Below are 17,882 nucleotides of genomic sequence, written 5' to 3' on the forward strand. Positions count from 1 at the left end.
CCTTTCTTCCAACAATAAAATGTATTGTGTAGCTAAAGTAAAATGCATTGCACTGCGATGTGCAAAACTGAAAATACTCAATCAACTTTCTCATCTTTGCTGTATTTATAGTCAGCGTTCTCACTTTCTTCTGGGGAAATATTTATAGAGCATTATATTACCAGATGGATCAAATCCTCAGACTGTACTCTTATCGCAAATACAGCACAGATTTCAGTTCTAACTTTTCAACAACAAAAAAGGTAACATAGAAAACGCATCTTAAAATAAAAGTGTATTAAGTGTTCACTGAAACTCATAACTCTTATATAATATTCTACGTATCAGTTTCTTGTCCTATGATGGTTGTATACTTCTAAAAACTAGAATGATTAAAAGAAGCTTCAATAGTACTAATGAGACATCACAAATTCCAGCCCTTTTGAGGCTGAATCAGAAGGATGGAGAGTCTGAGTCCTGCCTGTACTAGTCTCTAAAACAACAAACAAAGACCATGAGAAGAAAAATTGCCAGAAAAATTTTCAAACTTATAATCAAGTTTTGAATTATGTCTTCAATTGAAAGCTTCACTGTGGTCTTAGTTAACAGATAATTAATTTGCTTCAATCTGTAGGTAGGAGAAACCAGTGGGGGACAGTGAGCCTGTAGAGACATGGCTGGCAGCCTGAGCCTTGCATACCCCCTGCCCTGGGTCTCCCAGCAACTCACAGCCTGGACCACGAACTTAGTTGGTGGCTTTCTGTTTTCTTTCCACTTCGTGTTGTGGTTGTGAATTCACTCAGGATCCAGGATGGTGATTTAATACCAAGGCTGAGTGTGAATTTTCTCCAAAAGATAGAGGCACAAAACCTGGCTGACAGGGGTCAGAGCCAGAATCACAGCTTTGCGTCATCTGCATTTCCTACAGAATCACAGAATGCTAAGGAGAAGAATACCAAAAAGTGAAGGAGAAAGGTAGGGGTGTGTGTGCTGGGTATCCACAAAGCAGAATGGCTGGTGTATCCTGGGGAGAATGATGACTTGCTAGAACGTGGTGAACAGAGTGTGTAGATGAATGTAACTACAGGAAGTTGGTGGTGGTTCTCTCTCTCTCTCTCTCTCTCTCTCTCTCTCTCTCTCTCTCTCTCTGTGTGTGTGTGTGTGTGTGTGTGTGTATGTATATACTATGGTACTGTAATTATAATGCCATCAGACCCTCAAACTCACTCAAGTCCCAGGTCTTAGATCACTTTCTGAGTAGGAGCTAGAGGCCAAGACCGGGGCTGTGTGTTGCAATAATTCCCATGTCTGAGAGTTCCTATTTCCACGTTCGTCTGTCCTGAGAGGAGAGTGTTGCAGGGAATGCTAGCATCCCCATGAGGCCCTGAGAGAACTGAGCTCGCTACTTGTCTTAGTTCAGACAGAATTGAACCTTGATTGAGCTCAAGAAAAAGGGTATTTCTGAGAATAAATAAATTCCTAAAAGGACCTAAATAATTACTAAACACTTAAATATGTGTACTCTGATAATAGTCAAAATTCATAAAATATATCCTGAAAATAAAATAGGATGTTTGATGGGTCAATTTCCAAAAAATGTAGTCACTTGTCAAATTTCATAAAGTTTCTACAGATATCTGCAATAGTGTCACATTTAGAGACACCATTTGAGAGTCCAGTATAGTTCATCCTGCATGAAACTTCTTCCAATGTTCATTTTCTAGAAAAAGTCAGACATTAAGGAAACAATTTCTAATCTGCACTCAAAGCACCAAAAAAAAAAAATTAACTTAAGTGGCTTCTAAACTATTAAGACATGCCACAGTGTGAGCTCCTGAAAATACACCAATGAACCGAAATATCACTCATTTCTTTCGATTTTTATGAAAATAGTCTAGGTTAAAGTGCAGGAGTTTACAGGATCAAAAGAACACAGTTGAAGGCTTAAGTACATAAGCGTTTCTCATGTAGTTCCTATGAATAAAGTCCTTTCAGGTGGTCCTGAGCATGACTGAGCCTAGAAGTGACTAGAAGATTTAGCTGCAGCTTTCAACCCTGGCCAACTGTGCACTGTAAAGTGATTTTTATCAGGTTGCCTTGGCAATTATCTAGTATTTTGGCTCATTGACTTTGAGCTGGTCAGAAACTCAATTTAATAAATTACAGAAATGCTCTTGGTTAAATTATGGCCTTAGATAAAGGTAATGGAAGCTACTCAAGTATATCTGATGGCAGCCCATGGTCTCAGGGCTTTGTGCCCCACCTAGCCCAGATGCCCCTTGTGCAGCAAATCAGAAACCAATGCTGAGCTTTTATAAGGTCAGTGTTTACAGAAGGACAAGGTCAATGCATTCCAAACCTAATTACTTTTTCATAACTTTAAAATATGTAAACCGAAGGACTATTTTTTTTATATAATTAAGTACTAGCCCAGAATTGAATATATTTTATAAGCCCACTAAATCATATATCTACATATGCATAGGTGAACCAATATAGATAGATATATGATTGATAGAAAGAATTGTCCATATGATGATTCATATATATTCCAAATACATACAAAGCAGGGTATCAGTATATGATACTTAATAACTTTCAGACTTGATTAATTTTATTGCTTCGATGTAGTTAAAGTACGATAGCTATGATTGGATCTCTCTATTCATGTTGGCTTCACAATTCCATTCCTATTTTCTTAAAATAAGAATAATTTCTAACTTCTTAAATCTCCGTGAGCAAGGTGGCTGTATGCTGTTTGTCCATATATTGTAATGCAGTTTTCAGGTGCCTGGTTGGGAAGTACACTATTACATGAACATGATATTTGGTAAAAACTGTCAACAGGGTCTTTTCTATATGAAATATTGTCTTCTTGGTGGCAAGCCTAGTTTTCTATCATTATGGCATCACTGCAGTCTTATATAACATGAAAAGCTGAGATATGTGTGTGTGTGTGTTTGTGTGTGTGTGTGTGTGTGTGTAAGTATATATACTTGAAGACCCCATTTTTTTCAGATAGGATTCAAAAAGAGACACACTCCAATGCTCACGAAAAGTGTATGTTAGCAGTGGGAAAGAGCTTATAAGCAATTGTGGTCATCTCTAAACATAGCCTAATCTCTCTAAATGTTCTCATACACAAAGATAAATGTTTCTGTCATTGTTTGGAGTAGTAGCCATTTCCAAATAATTGTGGTGATACTGAACGACATCCATCGACTGTCCTGTGTGAACGTTTCATGTATTTAAAAGTATTTAAAGTTCAGGATACATCTGGGAATAAAAAATAAAGTAATTCATGCGCTCACTATTTATATTTTATAGCTCTGATTTCCAGCTATAGCCTTAGATAAATGAAAATGCATTTTGTCTTTAGTAATTCTTATTTCCCATTGGACACTTTGATATTTTTAAAATTGTACATTAAAAATATGTGATAAAGTTTCTCCATACTAAAACTATAAAAAGAGTTAGGGAAATGGCTGAGTGGATAAACGTGCTTGCAATACAAGCCTGATGACCTGAGTTTGGAAACTCAGAACCTACATTAAAAAGTGGCCAGCCATGGTGGCACATGTTTTTAATCCCAACAATGAGAAGGCAGAGGCAGGCATATCTCTGTGAGTTTAAAATCAGGCTGGTCTACAGAGCAAGTTCCAGACAGCAGAGTCTATACAAAAGAATCCCATCTCAAAAAATAAACAAACAAACCAGATGTGGTAGCACACAGCCTCCTGATCCCAGGTCTCTTACTGTGAGATATAAGATAGGCACAGGAGAATTTAAAGGAACCTCATAAATCTAGAATAGTCTAGAATTTGCTGGTCAGTGGAAGAAACAGAAGAAGAGCGACCCTTCCTTAAACAAAATAGAAGGTACAAACCAGCCCCAGGAAAATTGTCCTCTGACCTATACACATGTTCTCTGGAATGTGCTTCTTGCTATCAACACATTCATATTCACATGCGCACAAGTCAACACACAGATGTATAAGGCTGTGACTTTTTAAATTTTTATCTACTTATATATTTGTGAGGGTGTCTCTGTGTCTTCTGTCTGTAAATCCCACCATATTTGGATTCTAACAGAGACCAGTAGAGTGCACTGAATCACGTGGACCTCAAATCATAGGTGGTTGTGCGTCACAAAACTGAGGTCCTCTGAAAGAATATCAAGTGCTCTTATTAGACTATATTTTTATTCTTGATATGACTTAAAAGTGAAGAAAAATTATTTGATGTATATATTGTGTGTGTGTTCATCATTCCTTTTTCTTTGGCCTCTTTTCTTCCCTCTTATTCACCTATAACAGAATATAGAAGTTTACTAGCACTCCCTGCTCTCACTGAAACAGTTAATGTCTGTGGAATTGTATTACAGTCAACCTTCTCCTTAAATCATCCTGTTGTCTTGCTCTTAATGACCTCCTCTGCCAGTCCCCTTTGTCTTATCAAATGAGGACGTATTTGAAACACCTTGGTGTCTTTCTAGGTCTTTTAAAACCAACAATAGCCAGAAAACCTGAGATCATGTAGAGTCTTTCCAAATCTTTACCTGAAAACCACTGTAAAGAGCACCCAAATAAAATACTCAAACAATAAGAAAAAACTAAAGGGGGAGTTAATTCCATTCATACTGTTTCTTACTTCAACTCCAGACTGTTCAGTTTTGGCAATTGCAACTTTGGTATAACCTCAATACCGAATAATGAAATGATTAAATGGAGGAGACAAATATCCTCACTCTGGAAACCCTTCTTAATGTGCAGCCTCTTGCAACGCCAGACTTTCCCATTGAGGTCCTCATTGCCGTTTGTCCATGCTGCTTACCACTTACACACCTTTGATTTCTCTTCTGAATAATTCAATTGCTTTCTGGATTTTTTGGTTCATTTAAGTGTATTTTACTGGTGAAGCCAAGAATCTGGACCTAGAGTAGGGTCTAACCCCCCCTCATAAAACCAGAAAGCAGATAAAGTTAACAGATCTCCCAAGATTCTTGTTCAAGAAAAGGATCTAATCTTTATTGATTATTCTAAGGAAAGACCAGGAGCCTCCTTCCCAGTCTCGTGTCATTTGCTTAAATACAAACACCTGTCCCTCCTTGACCAGCCTATATAAACTCCTGGGTCTTACTTTGAGAAGTTCCTCCTTCCCCTGAACTCCCTCTGCAAGAGATCTAATTGTCTCTTGTAATTCCCCTTCACTCACAGATTAAGTAATCATGAAAAAGTTGAAAGTTAATTCCAGAACACTACAAAACTTTTAAGTCTTTGATTTCTGTTAGACTTTTTAGTAAGCAAATAATACCTACTGTTTACTTGGCATCCCAAACTGCTTTTGGAATAAATATTTCATTATACTCATTTTTAACAACTTTTATTCATTTACTCTTGGCAAATAAAATGAGGAGATCATTAACATCCATAGAGAGTCTATTCTAGTATACCTTTTGATGGAGAAAATTTTTTAAATTAAGGAAAATCCTAAAGAACTTTTTAAAAAGTATGATTCTTGTGAATTGTTGCTTTTTTATTTTGTTCCCCAAGTGGAAATGCTACCCTAACATAAACCATGCCACCCTCCACTTTAACACAGTTTTATGAATTTTTTCATAGACAAAATAGATTTTCATTTATATTTTCTTGTTTTCAGTTCCCTAATTTGAGTCAGTAGTTTTATTCACAAAACAAAACAAAGAACAGAAATGAAGGAAGGAAAAGAAAAGGAAAGAAGGAAGGAAGGAGGGAGGGAGGGAGGATATAAAGGAGGGAAGAAAGGAGGCAGGCAGCAATTCACAAGATGCCTTAAAGCCAGACATACATTAAATAGAATTTGTGTTTTATAATATGTTATTGTATAGATTCATTCGATATTATTGAATATTCTTACTATGATTAACAACAGTCCACAGCTCACATTATTTTACTACTTGGCATGTATTCTTTGTGGTTGCTGACCATTTATAATGACTTGTATCATCACAGCTTCATCCTAAGAAACAGGATTTCTCAACTTCAGGACCAGAAGAAAGTCCATAATGCAACTGTTGTTACTCACTTTCAATATAGTGTCCAATAGATTACAATAGGTAATCCACACTTTACACTAATATTGGCTCATTTTAGGTGATTTTTTTCCCCACTGTAGAATTATAGGATGGGGGGGGGACTTATGATGTGTTAGGATAAGCTGTGGAATTTTTCAAAGTTATGTATTAAATTCAATTCTGAGTGTTAATATTTTGTATATTTGGTGTTTATTGAATGATAACTTCATTGTAATTCAAGATCAACCATCCTAAGACTTCCTTCTGGCTCCTATGTCCATCCCTTCCTCTGTCCCTAACAACTGTTTGTGATTCTGTGGTGGCTCTCCAGTTCGGCTTCTTCTGGACTGTCATAGTTACAGTCTGCAAAGCCAAGCCATGAATGACTAATTCCGTCTGCTTAGTAAGGACTGATTAATTTCACCCATGTCTTTTTTGTGCCTGGCACATACTTTCTGATTTTTTTCTTTTTACCCTTCCTCTATCTTTCATATTTCTCTACATTTTCAGCCCTCATCTTGCCTCATGGATATCCTGTCTATGTTTTTTCTGCTCATTCTCATTTACAATCATTGCTGTGAAGACAGATAGTGTGTTACATGTATGTTTCTTTGGAAGCTGGTTAGTTTTCACTGTCAACTTGACAGAAAGTAGAGTCACCTGCAAGGATGTAACACCAACTGAGATACTGCTTCAATCAGATTGGCCTAGGGGAACATCTATGGGGAATGATATGAGGTATGTGGTAGTGAACATCCCACCTAGTACATTTTACCCTACTAATTGCACAGACACATCCATACATACACACACAAATACATGAAGATCTAAACACATATCTAAACATGCATTCATGCACACAAGAACATGAATGCATACACACGTACATAATCACACACATATATACACTTACTCAAACATGACTCTTACACAAAAACATACATGAACATGCATACACATATACACGTTTATATGAACAGTCGTGCACACATATATGCACAAAAATACATATACAAACACACAGATATATATGTGCACACAGAAACACACACAGCATACATACCAAATAAACATACATGCATGCAGTTACAGAAAAATATGCACACAGACAAATATAACTCTTAAGTATCCATCAATGAGTTAAGAAACAAATGGAAAAATTATGAATTCATGCTGACAAAGTTCTAAAGTTCTTATCTTGCCCTGGGCTTTTTTTATTATTATTAAAAAGAAAAAAGATGCAGACTATCTAGCCAGGTGTAAAGTCAAAATGACTCTCAGATGTTGACAGCTACACTTTTTCAAATGAATATAAATCTCACCAAATAAATGTCAGCACTCTGCAAGCTGGAGTCTGAAATTTGTACATTACAGAGAAGGAAGTGACGTGAAATAATGATTTACAATGCCAGATATGGATGCTTGGGTGGAGACCGTCAGACACGTTCGGTGGAGAATGGTGACTGGTGCCAGGGAGGATTGAAAATCATCCCTTATCTAGCTTACATAGCTTATTTCATTTTATTTTTCACGTTAAAAACATCATTCATCATTAGTCGGTTTCCCTGTCTCCTTGCAGTCCTGAGAGGAACACAAAGCATGCCATTCATTAACAAAACCCATGATACAGGATTTCCCGGCTGCAGAGCTGTACTGTTTATTTCATTTTGATCTGGAGCTTGTAATGTTTGTGTATTAGGGGTGCTGTATAAGAAAAAGCTCCAGTGATTAATTTGTGGACACACACTCATTCTTCAGGCTTTTTAATTAGATTTGTGTTCTTCATGCAATGCTATCTACTTTGGATGTGGCTAGTTCAATAGCATATCAAATAAATTATATTTCATCCTCTGTATTTTTTGTACGCTAGTGGGGACATTGTCATATCATTTCTTACTCAAAATTCCAATGCTAAAGAAATTGTAATATTTGGAATGGCATACTGAATTTACTAAGTGACTTCTAAAGCGATACTTTGCCGTATCCATTATATCTGGAGACACAGATAAATATATTCTGATATATATTCATGTTTGAACATGTGCATAGAAACAAATACACACAATATTTAACCACCAAAAGTTTATATCATCAATTTATAAATGAATGGTTTCATTTTGTAAAAATAAAAGTGATTCTGCCTAGACTTTCCACTATGAATTCTGAGCGACACTCAAATGTGCCAGAGTATACAGGAACTCTTCATACTTCATATCTATTGAAAAGAATTACTCAAAGAACTGGGACAATTCAGTCAAAGGTCTTTCCTTCAGAGGATACACAATGCAGAGGTTTTCCTGAGTCTCAAAGTATTATATACTCTTCAGAACTGTATGGAAATATTCCAGAGAGTATTTCCAGAAATTGCACCAGAGATTAATCCAGAAATCTGAGTTAAATAAATGGCAAAGACTCTTATGTGTAAATGTGGCCACAATTCTTTTCAATTCAAATGAAGTCATAAGAATTTTTATGGGAAAGCAAAAACATTGTCTTAATCAAGCAGGATCAGGACAGTCTTCATCCAGCACTCTAGGAAGGCAAGTATTGGGCACCATGCCCCATACTTTCCCAGACTAGATAAAGTATTTTTTTTTCTGAGATTCCAGTATTCTGACAGTATGTGAATCATGAGTACCAATCCCTGAGGTTGTAATTCTCAACACTGGGCAATCTGCCTTCCTCCTTTCAGCAAAAGAAAAGCAGGGATATCCAGACACACTGTCAGTTTTCTTTGTCAGGATTTTTTCTACTTGTATCCACCATGTAGAAGTCGAGAATGCTCCTGCATATCTCCCTTTGCACAGGATATCCCACCTAAGCTTAAACACACCTAGCTGCTTAACCTACAAGAAGAATGGTGGGTTTTTTAACATAGAATGTTCAGAAACTTTAATTTGGAAATAATTAGGGGAGAATTTTACCAGTGACGACAAATAGTTTGTCCTGTGCACTTTTTTTTTTTTTTTTGATTTTTCGAGACAGGGTTTCTCCGTAGCTTTTGGTTCCTGTCCTGGAACTAGCTCTTGTAGACCAGGCTGGCCTCGAACTCACAGAGATCCGCCTGCCTCTGCCTCCCGAGTGCTGGGATTAAAGGCGTGCGCCACCACCGCCCGGCTGCCTGTGCACTTTCTAAAAGGAATTTAGGTCATATAATTATTTTTCCAGTGACAAATATGCTAAGACCTGTCGTATATTAAAGGTGTAGATGTTTTAATACCCCAAATTGTATAAATTAAGATCCAGTTTTAAGAAGGTAGAAACAAAGCAGAACATGAAAAAAGAGGAAAGGGCTGGAGGAAGGTGTAGGGTAGTCCTTCCTGGCAGATGTTATTTATAACTCAATCAAACTGTGTCAGTGTAGCATATCTCATGCCCAAATGATAACTTGCTGAAAGTACACATTTCCTAGAGTCTTCGTCGTCGTTTGCTTGTTAAGAGACATCATGTCCAAGGCAGCTCTTAGAAAAGCAAGTACTTGCCGGGCGGTGGTGGCGCACGCCTTTAATCCCAGCACTCGGGAGGCAGAGGCAGGCGGATCTCTGTGAGTTCGAGGCCAGCCTGGTCTACAAGAGCTAGTTCCAGGACAGGAACCAAAAGCTACGGAGAAACCCTGTCTCGAAAAATCAAAAAAAAAGAAAAATCAAAAAAAAAAAAAAACAAGTACTTAATTGAAGACTGCTTACAGTTTCAGAAGATTGAGTTATCATTATGTCGTTATAGTGGGGAGCATGGGGGCAGGAAGGCAGATAGGCAGAAATGCCCCACAGGTAGCAAGGAGAGAGGGAGGGAGGGAGGGAGGGAGGGAGGAGGAGAGAGAGAGAGAGAGAGGGGGGGGAGAGGGAGGGGGAGAGAGAGAGAGAGAGAGAGAGAGAGAGAGAGAGAGAGAGAGAGAGAGACAGAGGCTAGGTTTAGCATTTTGAGGTTTCAAAACCCAACCCCAATCACACAGTTCCTCCAACAAGGGTATATACCTCCTCTAACACAGCCACACTTCCTAATTCTTTCTAACAGAACTACAAAGAACTAAGGATGTAAATAAATGACATTTACATTTGGTTGAGGGTCATTCTCATCCAAGTCACCACACTCAGTGTGTTACTACAATAAGCCAAACAGGCCACTTGTAATTATTACTGACCATTTTTGAAAGGTTATACATTGCACTTGCATGGATTTTTAATACAAATGTATTCTATTTTGTCTTTTTAAATTACCAGTGGTGTTTACAAATATTAATGATCTTTTGTTTTAAATTAAAAATGGAGTAGTTACATAAATAAAATAACACAAAGAACACTGGACACTGGATGTCTTAAGAAAGCTCTACTACTTACAAAGTATTGTGGAGGAGGAAGTCTTTACAAGGAAATTTCTAAAAAAATTTTCTCCTGCACCTCCTTCTGTTCTACCTCCTTCTTCTGTTCCTCTTTCTCTTTCTCTTCCTTCCTACTCCTACTCCTTCTTGTTCGTTTTGAGACAGGTCTTATGTATCTCAGTTTTACTTTAAGATCCTATATTGTTGCGAATTACAATGAACTTCTGACCTTTCTGACTCTACACTCACCCATGTTCTGCAATTTAAGTCCAGTTTATGTGGTGCTAGGGACAGAAAGCAGAATCTCCTGCATGTTGGGTAAACACACTACCAACCAGGCTACATCCTCATGAATTATGTAATCTTCATCTGCCAACAGACTGCATCCTCATGACTATAACCTATGTTGTAGTCTTACTTACGCCTACGAACAGAAGTGACATAGCCTAAATATCATTGAGTTCAAGACTATGTCTAGCAATTAGTTTAATTAAATATGTACTTCTATGTCATTGTGTTCTACTGTATCTAAAAGATAAATTCTTGTGTAGTAAGTCACTAAAATATGACATGTTACTGTGTAATGAAGTTGAGAACATTACAATGATTGGCCTGGCCACGATATACTGAGTAAAATTGAAATGCAATTAAGAAAAACTAATATTAAATCTTGGAATTTGCAAAAATGCTACTAATTAATTGGGTGATCAATTCTTGAAGTTATATTTGTAAACATATGGAAAAAAGTAAAGTATTGTGTGTCATATTCAGTCGACTTTATCTCTTCTGAGCAAGTAGGAAGAGGGAAAAAATAAAAACAACAATTTTATGGACAATAAATATACAAATGTTTTAAAATTCCTATTACATTTTACATAGATTTGAGTTCTTCATATACTTATATTAAAATATAATGAATATTCTATATTATATATTTTTATTTGCTTTTATTTTTCCAGAAATGTGAGGCTCTGGGTATGATATAGAGGATATCTAAGTATATATGGCTCTAACTGCTCATAATCTTGTGACAAATGAGATTTTAATAAATAATTCAAGTACTAATTAGTGCATTAGTGTTCTTCAAAATGTATTATATCGTCTCTATTATAATCTATAGAGAGTATAATATGATCACATCACTTTCCCTTTCCATTAGTCCCTGTTCAATAGAAAACGAGAGGATAGAAAGATGGCTCATTCAGGAAAATGTGTGTCCCATGCGTACCTGAAAACCTACGTTCGGATCACCAATTAAAATGCCAAGCACGGGGACATTTGTTTGCAATCCCAGTGCTAGCAAAGCAGAGGAATTAGGAAGGAAACATGGAGCTTCCAGGCCAACTGGGGTTGAGGAATCACCAATTTCCAGGTCACTGACAGGTGTAGAAAAATTGAGGAAGATAACGATATCAACATCTAAAAGCACACACACACACAGAGATGGGGGCGGAGAGAAGCAGAAGAAGAAAAGTATGATTCCTTTAATAAATGTTGGTTCATCTCCCAATAAACACTCCTGAATATATACATACAATGCTTTTTTCATTATATATTGACATAACATATTACTAACTATATATTTATATCATATCTAAGGTTATTATATATATGTATATGTGTGTGTATAAATTATATTACCAACAACCACCCCACTTTATCAATTCAATTCTGTAGTTGTGCAAAAGAGATTATTTTATTTCAAAACAAACAAGCAAAAGTCACTCTGGGATGTATGCTATTTTTCACATTAGATGTGAGTTTGAATTGAAGTTGGCAATGTGAGATCTTTCACAACATGCCCATTAAGAGGTTAAGGCACAAGATTGATGTCAGAGAAAACCCAAATCCATCCCTTCAGAAACGTGATACTTGATGTTATAATTACTTTGTTACCTGGTAAGTAGGGAAATCAGTGTGCATTATTTACTGATTGAATATGGGAATCCTGTGCTGCTGAAAATGACATGCCAGGAAAACTTGTTACCTCAAGAAGGGAGAGCTCCCTTCTCTAAGCACATTAGAGCTTAAATAATTTCATGGGCATTTGCCTTGCTGTGTTTCTTGTATTTTGTTAGTCCCATAACATCTCTATTACTTTCCTCTGATATCATCAATTTTTAGCTACACATGTATTCATCAATGCAAAACATACAAATACTAGCAATCTAAAATGCTTAAGAAATTTATGATTTACTGAAAAAAGTTTGTGATACATATATCTATATGTATTAGAAATGTGTATATACTGTTAACCATATCACATGTAGATTGATCAGATAAATACTAATGGGGAAAGATCATAGTATACTTTTTTTTTTTTCGAGACAGGGTTTCTCCGTAGCTTTTGGTTCCTGTCCTGGAACTAGCTCTTGTAGACCAGGCTGGCCTCGAACTCACAGAGATCCGCCTGCCTCTGCCTCCCGAGTGCTGGGATTAAAGGCGTGCGCCACCACTGCCCGGCCATAGTATACTTTTAACTGTAAGTCACATAAAGCAGGAAAGTAATGCTCAAATGCTAGATCAAAGAAGGCCATAGAGGGACAATATACAAAGCATTTTTTTTTAAATAAAATGTGCTTAAATGACATAATATTGCTTATTTTTTATTCGATAGACTTGTTCTTGGAAAGTTACCTCCTAAAGAAGGAATGCTGCTGTCTGATTCAATTGTAGAGTATCTCTAGAACTACCTTCTCTGTCAGGGCTAATCATGACAAATGACAGAGGGAGAATTAATATGTTCGGAAAAAAATTGTGAAATTACTGTTGGCTATGCTATATGTGGAGGGTCCAAAACTCACCTGCTTGGCATCTGCCAGAGCCAAGCAGCTTTGAGTTAGGATCTGGTATTTGCATTGCAAATAACCACCCAGTAATTGTAGTTCCCACTTGCCAGTGCTTACAGGATACGCATTGAGGATTGCTTTGTGAAGGCCAAGTATTCAACAGGCAGGCAGCTAGTGATGTATGAAACTTGGTGCCAAGCACAAATTGTGCCCATATTTTCAATGTGATTTTAAATTATGGAAATCTTTCTATCATAATTTAAAGATTTGACTATTTTTTAGCCTTAAGCCTTTTCAGGAATATTTCCAACTTTTCCTTAAAGCTGTTTAACAAGAAATCTTCTTTTAATCATTGTTACAGTTTAGTTTTTCTTTCTAATTATCCCCTTGGACAGGAATCCAAACAAAATTAACTGAGCCTGAAAAATGTCCCTTTCTGCCTTTGCTGTTCTATTAACTCTAAATTGATTAGCAGGTGTCAATTATGGAGGTACTTCTCAAATTGGATGCATTAAAAAATAGAATTACTTATGAATATGGTAAAAACAAATAAGCACACATGATTCCACATCTTTTGTTAATTTAGAAGAGTCTGTTTATTTATAGTAATAAAGCCAATTTGCAGGCCTATGGGAGATACATGACCCATACATTGGTCTTGGACAGTTCTAATGTTTTTGTGTCTGCCTAAAATTAAATTGGAAAAAAGAAAGTATTTTCCCATTCATTCATGGATTAGGATTTTAATGATAGTCCTTGGGAATGGGAAAGAATCTTTTAAATCACGTATGGGAAGCAATAAACATATAGAGTGTCCTAGGGTTGAATGAGAGATTATCTTTGTGAATATTGAGGAGCCTTTTGGAAATGTGAGTTAGAGATCCCTAAGGATAAAACTTGAAGGTGAGACTCACCTCTTATTTGAACATATCTGGCTTCAGTCACAGTATTATCTTATTCATAATTCCCCCAAATATAATCATCTTTGCTCCAAGTTTCTGACACCAAAGGCAGAAACCAAGTCATGATGTTATACCACCCATAAAGGTCATTTCCTTTCAACATGAACCAATGTAAATATCTTATCTTTGAACATGTTTCTGACAGTTATTTTGCTATAGTAATGCGCAAGATAACAAACACAAAGCAATAGCCTCCCAAACATTCGAAAGGACACCATCTCAGACTTTGATACATGTCACTATTTTCTGCTGTGCTTAGGTAAACTTTATTCAAAACAATGACTACTTTTGTGTGTGAAACAATTCTACTGAGAAACGAAACTCTACAAATTCTTGCTGTTGGTTATGATCTTTATTCATGGCAATGCCAAATAATTTGGAACAAAGCAATTAGATAATGGACTGCCAGAGAAAGGACAAACTAAGAGTCCACTTAACAAACCAGAATTTTGAATGATTGCATCAAATCATCATTTATGACTAGACTTTTAATCATTACATTTTAACCAATGAACAAACAATAAAATTTGTGTGTAATGCTGGATTATCATGCCTTTCTTCAGTACTGCATATACATGATATCTGTGCTTGCTGTGCATTTTCCCAAGACTTCCTAAGCAATCCTCTCTCTTTGCTGGGTGTGTTTGTCTCAGCAGGCCTCTGCTTTCCTACTTATTAGGTCATAGTTGTGCCAGGAATTAAAAATCGAGGAAATTTTTAGCATTACTAGTAACAACCCAGAGACAGACATGGGCGTTCTGCAGGTCGGTAAAGCAAACCAGCCAACCACTAGCACTTACCTCTACCATAGTCTGAAATGGCGATCCTGCCTCCAGAAATCTCAGAATGAGATTGTGTGTGAGAGCTGTCCCCTCCCAATTTATATTCCTCTCTAGTGCTGGGATTAAAGGCCTGAACCAATACCACCCGGTTTCTATGTCAAACAAGCATGGCTTCTGGGATCAAAGGAGTGTGTCACCATTGTCTGGTCTGCAAGTCAGATCAGTGTGGCTGGTTTACTCTCTGAACTTTGGGAAAGCTTTATGTATTAAAATACAAATGAAATAGCAGTACCAAACCTCTAATCTTTCTGTAATGTTTAGGATACCAAAATACGAGCGCCTGGATAATTTATCAGGAACAGAAGTTTATTTTTCACACCCCTGTAGAATAGAAAGTTGAAAATGAATTTGCTGGTAATATTTGTGTCTATTCACAGTTTAGAGTATGCTTTCAAGGCAGTGTTAAAAATGCTGCTTTCTCCTGAGCACAAGGATGCTGTGTTCTCCTGTGATAGAGCTTTAGAACAGAACAACCCCTCTTTATGAAAAGGTCAAGTTCCCCCTTTGAGGGCTCTGCTCTCATGACATATTCACCATAGAAAGATGCAAACTCCTAATTCTATCCTGGTCTCTATTGCGTGAGCATACACATTCTAAAGTACACATTCAAATCTGTGTATATCAACTCATCTAAAACACTAAATTACAGGGTGGCATGATATTATTATTATGTCAAATAAAAGCTGGAAATATAAATAACCTGAATATTCAGCTTATGAAATAGCCAAATTGAGTAGACAAGGGCAAGATGCCTGTTTTCACATCTCTTCACTTTGTAAACAATTCTTGTGCACTGAACATCTCGGCCAACAGAAAGATGCAATATAACTAAAAATGAAGTTGTGGACAAGGTACTAATGAGACAGAGTCCAGAGTCCAAATAGATCAACACCATAGTGTGTCCTATGCTTGAGGGGATTTTTTGTTTATGGGTAAAAATACTGAATTCTACATTCCTGTGGTCATAACATGCAAAAGATATTTTATTATACACCTATTATTTGTTTAACAAATACTTTAACAAGAATGTTTTTAGAATCATAGAATTTGAAAACCTGTCAGAACACAGTACCATGTGACCTTGAACTCATTATATTAGTGATATTTCTTGTCACTGGAACAAAATGCATGACAGAAAGAGCTACAGACACCATAGTTTTGTCTTGATTGGTGTAACTGTAAACTTGGCAGACTGCGGTTATTTTAGAGAGGAGTCTCAATTGAGGAATTGCCCATATCCCATTGGCCTGCTGGCACTCTGTGAGGGATTGCCATGAATATTAATTGAAGTAGGAGGACCCAGCTCACTGTGGGCAACTTTATTCTCTGGGCCATAGTTTTGACCTGTATATGAAGGCTAACTAAGATCAAATATTGGAAAGAATCAGAAGCAAGCAGTAATCCTCCATGGTTTTTGTTTGATTGGATCATACTTGGTTTCCTACCATTAGTTCCTTCAACAATGTACTGTGGTCTGGGAGTCTAAGACAAACACATCTTTTCCTCTCTCAGGTTGCTTTGCATTGGACTGTTTCATCACAGCAACATAGAGACTGGGTCACAGAGGAAGGCCTGCCTCGTTGCTGGAGTGGCTCAGTGTACAGTAGTGGGTGCTGGAAACTGACTCTTCTCTTTAACTTGGTTAGGACAAAGAGAAGCCATCTTCAACCTGTCTGGGCTAGAACCTCCAAACATTGGTCTCTATCCACATCATCCCCGGCTACAAGCTGTGCCTCCTACCTTAATCCACTAGGTATGAACAAAGCATTCAAAATTATGAGTCTGAGGGAGACATTTCTTCAAACTATTGCATCCAGCATTCTCCAAGTGTAATATCTTGTAAAACCCAGTAGAGCATTTATCTCCATACTCCATTCTGCATTTTCCTCTCATATGACCAATTTACTTCAACACAAAGTCTCTTTTCTTCTTAGGTGGTTTTTGAAGACAATTAGGGGCAGTCACCAAAATGAGGTTTCTACCTTCCCCTGAATTGTTTTGTGTTTTGCCTAACCGTATTTTCTTTTCAGATTATTGCGTCAAGACACATTGACTTTACTTGAAGCTTGAGTCTGGGCTTCATTACAAAATTGCCTGTGTACAATTCCTTGAAGGGGCTCAATCTAAGTATAGCATATTTATATTTGCATATGTTTAATGATGTATTAATTAACATATACTTTTTTACAGCATATATATGCATGTTTTATAAATAAGAAAACCATTAAAATATATAGCTATGTATCATTCAAAAACATAGCTTGATTTTATGTATGTGAATTATGACATTCCTTTTGCGGTGGCTTATTTACTATCAGATGTTATTTATGCACAACTTTAAACTTACCTTCACTTAACTTCATTAGTGGGCAAGTTGATGGAAATTCTGAAATTCTGTTATAGCAGTTTTAATGTAAACTCAGTGTCATTTTAAAGTTTTGATATGTTTTGCTTTAGAATTCAGTCATTAGTTTTACTTGCATCTGCAGTGTGCATATTTGTTTGTAAAACTGGCATGTGTGTGTGTGTGCATGTATGTTTGTGTGGCTGTGTGTACAAGAATGATCAGTCACATAATATTTCATATAGGACAGATTAAAATAGCATTTTATTTAGGGATGGAGAGATGTCTTTGCTGTTGTTGAATATTTAGCTATGTAAAGATGTGTTGCATTTGCTCGTGTTGTGGAATTTTTGTTTAACTATGTAAAGATGTATTACTGTTTTACCTTGCCTGCCTAAGGCACCTGATTGGTCTAACATAATGCTGAACAGCCAATAGTGAGGGAGGATATATAGGTGGGACTTCCAAGCAGTGAGAGTAAGTAAGAGGAAGAATTTAGGCTTGGGGAAAGAAAGAAAAGAGATGTCAGGGGTCATCCAACCAGACATGAAGATAGCAGGAAAGTAGGGCATACAGAATGGCATAAAAGTAAAAGCC

This window comes from Microtus oregoni, unplaced genomic scaffold (assembly GCF_018167655.1).
Source record: "Microtus oregoni isolate MIOR12 unplaced genomic scaffold, Mior012 000024F_ref0000369, whole genome shotgun sequence".
Lineage (NCBI taxonomy): Eukaryota > Metazoa > Chordata > Mammalia > Rodentia > Cricetidae > Microtus > Microtus oregoni.